Here is a 10,127-nt window from a genome sequence, read left to right as displayed (position 1 = left end):
TTCCTTGCCAGTGGCTGATATTTCATTCTGTATCTTAACAGGGGAAGCATAGGTCTCTCTTTCAGAGCTCTTCATGCTCCAGACTGTATTATTAGCCAAATTATAAGCAGTAAATAATCAAGACATTTGAACCCATGCCAGAAGCAGAAGCCCGGACTGTTTCCCAAGCTAAAGAGGGCTTCTCCCTGCTTGTTCCCTACAGGAGGTGATTCTCAATGCTGCATCAAGCAAATGAGGCTGAGATCCACAGCTGCAGAGGATCTTCTCATTACTTGTGCAGTCTAGACTGAGAAATGGCTGTTTTGGTCAGCCCTAGGTAAAAGCTGAGAAGGTGTTTCAGTGGCTCCCTGTTGTCACAAATTCAGAGTGGAAAGAAGAATGAGTTGGTAAAAGAAAAAGTTTAGCTAGTCCACAACTTTGCTAACCCTCAGATATCTTCACTAATCACTTGCTCACACCTTTTGAAAAAAGCCAAGTGGGAACTGAGGCCAAGTTACTGTGCCTCTCCCAAACTCTCATGAGATAACACAATATCTGTAACATTGTTCTAAAGTGAATATTGCACTTTTACTGTGTATTATACTCAGTTTTCCATAGTATGTGTAAGATCGCATTGTAATTGCAGATTTCCATTATGAAAGGATATAATTATACTAGAGAACCTGTTGCCTGGGATTCTCTAAAGGATGCAGAGACAAAGGACAAGTACATTAAGGAGCTGAGGCTCATTTGGAATATGTTACAGGTGAGAGGTTGGGGGAGAGAGGAAAATAGACAGTTTATAGAGTTGAGGTACCATTCTGTCAGAGATGTTAAAGATAACAAGAGGGTGTACATATTGAGCTCCTCTGGCTTCTGAGCTTTGGAAAAGAAAGAAACAAAGAAGGAATATGAAAAGTAAATGAAGAGTTAAAGCATTGGCAGAAAATTATAAGTAAACAACTTCAAACAGCTTTTACAAGGCAGATATGTCAAGGAAAATTATGGAACTGAAAATCTAGGGGAACAAAAGAAGTAAAAGAAGCAAAGTTTAGTGCTAAATTTATCTGTAGTGTTCCTGTAATGGCCTGACTTTTCAGGAAATTCCTCTTATACTTGCTTTGCTCAAAATACAATGTTGATAATTCTGTGTATGCATATGACAATAATTTCTTGATATTTATACTCAGTAGACTTACCTTTCTGCAGCATTCCTGTCTACTTCTGAAAGATAAATTTTAGTGTATTTTCTCATAGGAATAAACAGGACAGATAGGTAACATGTCCCTTACATGTTTCCATGGCCCACACAAAATTAACCCAAACCAGTCATGCAAAGAGACTGTAGGTTTTTAAGGGAGGTCAATAAATACAGAGGTGAAGAGCACACAGGTAAGTATATCTAAAGCAAAATTGACTGGGTTTTGTTGAACTGACTGCAGAAAGAATACCTCAATACAAATGCACATGGCAAACTTCGGAAAGGCTTTGCCAGCAGGTAAGCCTATTAAATATTCACATTTCTTTAAGGAATCCTTAAATCTACCTTTATGTCTATCTTTTTTTTAAAGTTTTAAAAAGTTAAAAATACTTTCTTAAAAACTTTTCATTGTGAGGTTCTTCCGTTCTCACTTCCACTATTAAAAACTAAAGCCTCCCTTTGTCTTCACTGAAGTGTATTCATCACACATCCCACAAAAGTTCTTTCACTCCCTGATACATATTATATGTATATTCCCTGCCTTTCTGCATCACTTGCTTAGGTCTATATTTTAATTAGTTCCCTCCTTTTGAAAAAGCAGGGACACTCAACCACGTACAGTTTTCATAACAGTGCCACAAAATCTTCACACTTTCACCACTGTGGGTGTAACCAGTAAATCAGTGTCTTATAACTTCCATGTCTTGACAGAAAAACCCTGGAAAAACCAGATGCCAGCTGGCCTTCGCTTTGATAGAGGGATTTTGAGATTCCTTATGCCACTAACTGCTGTGCTGATTCTCCTGATCATTACAATTACCATCAATGTCTCACTCTGTGATGCTGGAACAGAAAATGAAGGTGAGGAAATCAGTGCTATGGACCTGAGGCAGCACTGCCCATCTCCAGGGCAGGCTGTGGGCAGGTGAGCAGGCACTGAACAGCTGGCCAGGTGATAAGCTGAGAGGCACTGGTCCAATGAGTTCCTATGATCCCAGGCATACAGACAGGTGTGAAACAGCATCTCAAGCATCGTGTCTTAAAATGCAAGAGAGAGCACAGATAACCTACACAGCAGGTACAAATGGACACGGGGATGAGCCACTCCATACACTGAGCACATATCATAGCACAGCCATGCTAAAAGGTGGCAAAGCTGATATTTCCTGAGATTAAAGGCAGGGAAGGTATAATTTCTAACAAGAGCAACAAGTAACAAAACAATATAAGGTGAGAAGGGAAAGAGAAAACAAGATAAGGCAAGGAGGTCTTCTGAAGGATGTCCAAGCCAAAGTAATGCAAGTAAGCAAATGGAAGCAGAGAGAAAAGGACCAGGTACATTCTCTCTTTTCATAAAACTAGGAAAACTTCTCAGTTCTGCCATGTGTTGGAGAGTAGAGAGAACAAAAGAATAAGGGGCAAAAGGAACAGTATCTAGTTATATGTACTTCATGCCTCTCCTTCTAGTAGTTACAGTTGCAGCACCAACTTGCCCTTTGTCCTCTATTAGGAGAAAGGAACACTGCACTCAGGTAGTGAAAGGTCCCCAGTGCCTTTCCTGCAGACTAGCACTGTCTATCCATGGAAAAAACACCTCCCACATCAGTTATACCAAAGACACACTGTGCTGTTCTGGAGGGAACAAGATGTCACTTTGATCTCCAGCCATTCAGTCATCAGCTTCCCTGTTCAGTACTCTCATAAATGCACTGGTTGATGCTAAGAAGGATGGACTGAGGAGAGAAATGACTCGTTTCCTTCCCAGCTTTCAGCCTGTGCAGCAATGCTCAGCTACGCACATGACACAAATGCAGTCTGCTGATGGTTGTCTCAAGCCTACCTCCTACTGTGCGTAGTTCATTTCTGTCTGAAGTACAAGAGCAGAGCATATTGCAACTGTGGAAATGTCACCAAATTACAGCAAGGTGAGCATTTGCAAGGGAAAAAAGGCACACTAACCAGCAAGCATTTTCAAAGCATGTTAACAAATCCAGCTTATCTCACATGCCAGCTCTCCCCCGCCCCATTCCCATTCCCTCTGAATAGACACTAATTGAAAATTATGTTTTCAATGTGAAGCCTTTTTCTAATTTGGTCTTGTTTAGAAGCATTAAGGGATCCTATGGTTTGTTGTATTTCAAAGTGATTTGCATGAACTCCCCAGGGAAGCCAACAAAGGGCACTGTCAACATTTTGCTGGCAGACAGCAAGGGTTTCTACTCAGCACAGAATATTCATGTGCTCCAAGGAGCACAGATTCTTGGTGTAGAGGAGACAGATGCAGAACTCCAGCACAAAACATCTAGGGAAATGCTGTAATATTTGTTGCTTTGCAGGGTTTTTTGCAGCCCTTTAGCAATCTAACTTCCCTGGTAGGCATGGGAGAATGCTATTGAGTATTAAATAAATAATATCAATAAAAAATATTTTAAATGGAAAATGTAGAATTGCCAGTGCAGTATAGTTAGACATGCTCACAAACATGCTTTATGGACTTTAAGTCACATATATGCATCACATTACACACTCCAAAATCTTTTCATGGAATTCTATATACTTCCACGCATTTATGACAAGTGGCTATACAAAGTATAAAACATTTTGTATTTACCCAACAAAATATGTAACCGTGCCATGCACTCAAGCATGCATTACACACATGCCCATATATTTGGCATATGCATGAAGCCAGACATTCTGCACATGCACATATGTGTGCATTATGTTATACGTGAGTGTCTTTGCAGATCATACAAGCCACAGAAACAGCCTGCACCTTACAACATGCACTTGCAGGATCTGCACGCAGTCAGCTATGCCAATAAAGTTCAGATGGCTTATGCTGGTGTGCATTAACAAATCCATGTGGTTTACTGCATCTTCCAATCTGTGTGTATGCAATACATGCCTGTACATTCATTTACTTAATACAGTATGGTATTGAGGAGAAAAACATTAAGGAGTACAGTGAGGAATTCAGAAGACAATTTACTAAACAGATAGCCCAGTTCCTGTATTTAAGAGTTTTCAGCTAGTGTAAGACTTGGTCTACATGCAAAAGTTTAACTGGCACAGCTAGGTTAAGAATATAACAAACTACCCCATTAATTGACATTCCCATGTCAACAACAGTCTTAGAGCTATGCCAGAAAAAAATCTCTTTGGCAGTCTAATTTCTCTAGTTCAAGAAATGGAAGAAGGGAAAATAATATTTTGCGTCTTTTTTAGGGTAATTGGAGATAGAAATTTCCATTAAACTTTTTCCAATGTAATAAAGACCTGAATCTACTTAGAATTATTTTTCTTAGAGTGGCTCAGAGTTTTAGAGGGATGCTATTTAAGTCATATCTAGTCAAGTTCCAAGCAGAAAGGGATTGGCTACTCAGGGATGCTACTTCAAACTATGCTTTGGGGCACAGTATGTGCTGCAGACTGTGTTTTCCGTAACCAAGTTTACACAGCCTGCTACAGCCCACAGTATTTCATCCAGGTGGCAGGGACCTTTTATTATTAAGTGCTACTTTGAACATGTATTCCAGGTATTCCGCCCTCACTGCTGGGATTTTTCTGAAGTACCTCTAGAGAACATTGCTAAAAACAAACCTCAGATCCTCACAATTCTCTCTCTTTTGTCACTGTCTAGCTCCTGCATAGCCACTGTCATTTTCACACTCTTATCAGCCAGCATAGACAAAAACAGTGCTCTATGCCATTGCAAATGCACTGCAAATACACAGAAGCTGTGGAGAAGTTTTCACAGCCTGCTGCCACGTGGCTTTAACACTGCCAATCTGGCACTGTGCTGCGGAGCACACATTTTGGAAGCAGTGGCAACAGCTGTCTCACCAGCAGCTGCCACAGGAGCACTGGAAGGCACAGGGCATCCAGCTACTCAGCGTGGGAGCTGGGTCAGCATCCATGGCTGAAACACTGGTTCTGAATTTATCAAGCAAGAGGCAAGTGATAGCGAAGGTCCTGGGACAAACTTCAGCATCTACGGAGTGTCCGAGTAAGACAGACCAAATTTCTGGATGTCTGTGCAGGGTTCAGCTCAGTCACTGCTGCCTACCCAAGCACAGCATTCCTGCAGGTGAGCATGCCATCCTTGCCTGCCACGGCTCAGTGTGGTGCAGACAGATCGGACTTCCATGCTGGAGGTGGGAGGTGGCATTAAAAAGGCAGATGTCGCCAGGTTAGCCAAAGTTCAGAGCTTGTTGAGGGCCTTGTACACATATCATTGGGAGTCTGAAAAACGAAGCTGAATTTCTCTCTTTTTCCTGCACAAGGTGTCAGAGGCTGTTAGTAGAAATGGATACCATTGCCTAGGGCTGCAATACCTGGATGAGCACAGTGGCAGGCTTACTGACATGAATGCAGATGGTCTAGAAACAGTCCTGACTCACAACGCCAGGGACTTTCAAACTCATATGCAACAAAAGTGCAGATTTGTTCCTATCACCATAACAGACATTAACGTTGTTGATATTCTCCCTGTAATTCTGGAGAGACTGCTCATCCTTTATGTGTGATTAAATCTTTTACTTGATAATATGCACACTAGAAAAAAAGTTGTTTAATTATTTGTAGCTAGAGGATAACATTAGAAAGCGTTCAAGTGTTAAAAGGGGAAATGTTGCTGCCTTGTAGCAAGTGGAAATGCCATGGAGTACTACCTGCTGTGGTTCAAATTGCTGAGTTTGACCAGTGCCTGTGACAAGGTAGAAATACTCTGTGACTGCTGGGAGGCAGCAGTACACAACTCCTTCTCCAAAGTGACAGTTGCTTGGAACATGTACTCAAGGGCACCCTATGCTCCTGCTTTTTGTGATTTTATACTTATGTTTGATTAAACTTGCTGTGTTGCTTTCTTTGTGTAACATTCCATGAACATTGCTATGAATTTCAAGATTTTAATAACGTGTTGATAGCAAATACTTCATGGATGGCAGCACAGATATGTTATGCAGGTTTTTGAAATATTCCAAAAAACATTAGATGAATGTTTTGTATGGTCTGATTTGTGTGATTTCAGAGTTATATCTGGTATTCAAGTTGTGGAAATACTTGCTCGGAATGGCAGGGAATATTTTGTTAAGTATGCCATGAATATTCATATGAAATTGCATTTAAATGTTCATGTCTAACCACACTCCAATGTTTGGAAAGTATGTTTTATGGAATAACTTTCCTTTTGAAAGTTTCTTTAAAATATGACCACCCCTTTTCAATTACACTCATGTTTAATTCAAAACATTTTCAAAACCAGTAACTTCTTTAATGATTGTGTAGAAGTGAAAGGGTTTTTCGACAAGTATGAAAATCAAACCCAGCCATTCCTTCGGTGACATAAAGGCTAGAATGACAGGACATAAAATTCCATAGTGATTCCCTGTAGTTAGTGGCACTGATACATAATCACATGAATAGTAACAATTAAAGGAAAGACAAGCGTAGAAAGGGTTTCCCTCCCCAGGGCTCATAAGGAAGTACTTCACCGTTGCAAGCACACTGCCACTTCACCTCTAGCTCTTGCACCTGGATGACAAGACCTCTTCCTTGTCAGTATGACAGTCAGCCCTAGAGCTGCTTGTATATCAGTGTCCTTCCAGGGGGCTTTCTATAAACTGCTGTGATTTCTATATCCTTACTTTTCAACCTCCCCTTGCCCGCTTCAGTACAACTTTCTAAACATCTTCCTCCCAGTCTGCCTTCTCAAGAGCCTCTGAACCTCCTCCTTGCCAGGAATCAAGAAACTGGCCAAAAGTAAACAGTGGGTGCAGCTGGGCTGCTGCTGTCCTGCTGCAGTATGCTGATCCTGAACTGGCAGCATGGAAATGCAAGCGCTTGAGGTCAGAATTCAGAGATGAAACCTGCCCTGACTGAGTTCAGGGAAGCAGCAGCTTCATACCTAAGTGTCCCAGTTGGTAGAAGGGATCATGGCGTGGCAAGTTGGTGATGACCATGCTAGCAGAGAGACACAAAGCATCCGAACTTCAGCCTGTAGAAAATTAGCATCCAAACCATTTTACATCTTTTCAAAAGGAGGATGGAGTGCTCATTGTCTGTCCCATTAGTTTGCCATAACCAATGTTGTGTACATGCAGAACTTTTCAACATAAGTAGAATAAATTCAGTATAAACCAGTCACCTGTCCCCTTCCATAAACGTTCTTTGAGCTGAACAATTTGTAGAAGCTGCACCCACTTTTAAGTCTTCTTGTCAGATATTATATTTCACAGTCACATTTTTTCTACCCTTCAAGGTGTTTCCCCTCTATTACCACTGCGTGACTGTTCCACACAAACCAGAGAATCAAACCGACTCTGGCCGGGGCTGCCTTTTCCATCTGTACCAGCCCTGCCCGTGCGGAAAGGCACAGGGCACCCTGGGCTCCGGGGCACCGTGCCCAGCACCTGCCGTTACCAGCCAAGGCACAGCGGCTTGGCCAGGGCTGCGGTAGCTGCTGAATGTACAACGGAGCGAGCAGTACGAACAGCTTCACAAATCATTTTAAAGGATACTCTAAAATTCCTACACACCGTAGCAAGGTAAACAGTAAGGCGGGTACAATCTGACAGCTATTACAGCAGCCTGAAAAAAAAAGGGAAAAAAGCCCGACTTGAATCGCATTGTCCAGCTGAATTTGGAGATGCCGGTCGGAACAGCCTGGGCGTTAACTTTTTTCAGAACACCGCTCTCAGCGCTGCATGGAAATCACGTAACCAAGGCTTGGTGCTGCCCCGGTGCGGCAGCCGCCGCCGGTGAGACACCGCCGCCTCCGCCACAGCGGGCAGGGCCGGCGCAGCGCCCGGGGGCCGGCGGCATCCGCGGGGGCACAGCGCCCCCTGCTGGCATGGAGCGGGGGGGCGGGCTGCCGGCCTGGGCTGCGGAACCTGCGCCTGTCGGTCCCTGCGCCCGGGGCTGCTGTTCCTCCGGGAAAAAGAAACGGGCAGCCTTGCCAGGGAGAAATCCTGCAAGAAAATCGGAGGACACTAGAAGGAACCTGGGGGAAATCTGTGCGTGGCTGAAGACAGCCGTTAGATGCTTATAACTGTGCGAGATACCTTTAACGTGTGCCAATAAAGGGCTTTAGAGCTCTGAACTGGTTTAGGCATTCACTGTATTCCCCCGTGACACCTGGATACCTTTTTCTGAAAACCAGTGAGGCATTTTTAAGAGGGATGGGGGATAACTGCTGTATCCCTTCATTTGTAAAACATGAGTTCTATTAGTGACGCAAGCCCAATTCTACAGAGTAAGAAACAGAAAATTAGAAGAATTCAGATTCAACTGTTCATTCAGCGTAAACCCGCACATGGACTCGATTTCAGACACTTTGTTATCCCCTGGGTATCTGGCCCACAGAAACCTTCCAGGTTTGAAACCTGAGGATTAACAGGTGAAACCACTGTTGCAGTGTGAATCTGTATTAAGTGTGTCTTCTCCTTCTGTCAGGGTCTGTTACTGCTCCTGTCTATGGCCTTGTCTGAAGTCTCTTCTACCAAAGACCAGGGCAGTTTTGGGACAAGATGGTCATTTATTTGCCTCAGAGGAGAAAAGCAAATTTCATTGATTTCACAAATAAATTATTTTTCCTCTGGAGAACCTACTGAAAATTGTGCCGAGATCCGCAATGATTCCAGCATACAAGGATTAGTGGACAGAGTGCAGGAGTGGAAGTCAGATGTATAATGACATCACTTTGTTATCAAACGAGTCTGTAACTTACCATAGGGTTATCTCCACATGCATTAGTGTTAGGAGATAAAGAAGAGAGGAAAATCCTGACTGATGGCTAGATTAATCATATTTCATGAAGCTAGCAGGCTTGTGCTGCAGAGTCTGAAAAAGCTATGTGTCATTCTCAAATGTGCATTTCAAGCTTTTGAGTTTCTAAAGATAGATTTCCAAAAATATCCCAACTTTAACAAACCAAGAGATCCCTGACTAACTTCGCAAAATAATTTCAAACAATATCTCCTGCGCTTGTAACACCAACAGCTTTTCATTCATGTCCCTTCCATATCAATGCTAAAGACTAATTTTGTTATAAAAAATATTCCGTATATTTTCATATATATTTCAAATGTAAGTGAAAGCTAGAGACTGGAAAATAGAAATTGTTGCAAGGAGAGGAAAAAAGGAAGGAAGAATGATGTAAAGCAACAAGGAAGTAGGTGAGGAAAAAACCAAAAGATGACGCATGGAAGATCAAAGGACAGAAACAGAACGAATCTCAGAGAAAACATTATCTTAATGTGGCTTTGAATATCACTTTTCATTTTGCATATTCTCTGCTAGAAAGATGATGAGCACAGCTGAATGTATCATTGTCAGTGAAGGTAAAAGTATAATTCCAAGGCATATAATGTATGTTATGATACAACATATATACGTATGATTAAAATAATTACATATATATATATTAACTATACCAACATACCTAATGTTATTATAGTATTCTGAGGTTGCTTACCATCCCACCCCACCCATTGATATCCCTATAGTGCAGCCAAAGTCCAACAGCTGAGTTCACCTTCCTTTCCCATTGCTCTTCAGTATCTTTAGCACCCGTTTGGTGCCACCAGAGTGCCAGTCTTTCCCAGAACACACCCAACCCCTCTCAGGCCCATTTTTGTTCATGCCTACTTCTCTTTTTTCCTCCACAGCTGTCATACATACAGTAATGTATACATGCTACCAAGCAAGAAGAGGAGTTAACGAGGCACCTCCACCTATGTCAACATTTCAGGGGGGTTAAAGAGAAATTAAATGGGGGGTTCATCTTTCCTCCTTTCTCACCGAGTTATAAAAGCTTGCCATGGCAGTGCTGATAAAGATGACCATAAAGAGCTTTAAAATCAGCATTCAGATGTGATGCTGCCTTGATGATGCTAAAGGGCAAAAGATTGACATCTTTTAATATCCTCCAGGCTGGCTGAGGAAG

This window comes from Falco rusticolus, chromosome 7 (assembly GCF_015220075.1).
Source record: "Falco rusticolus isolate bFalRus1 chromosome 7, bFalRus1.pri, whole genome shotgun sequence".
Classification (NCBI taxonomy): Eukaryota; Metazoa; Chordata; class Aves; order Falconiformes; family Falconidae; genus Falco; species Falco rusticolus.
This window is presented reverse-complemented; position numbering follows the sequence as displayed.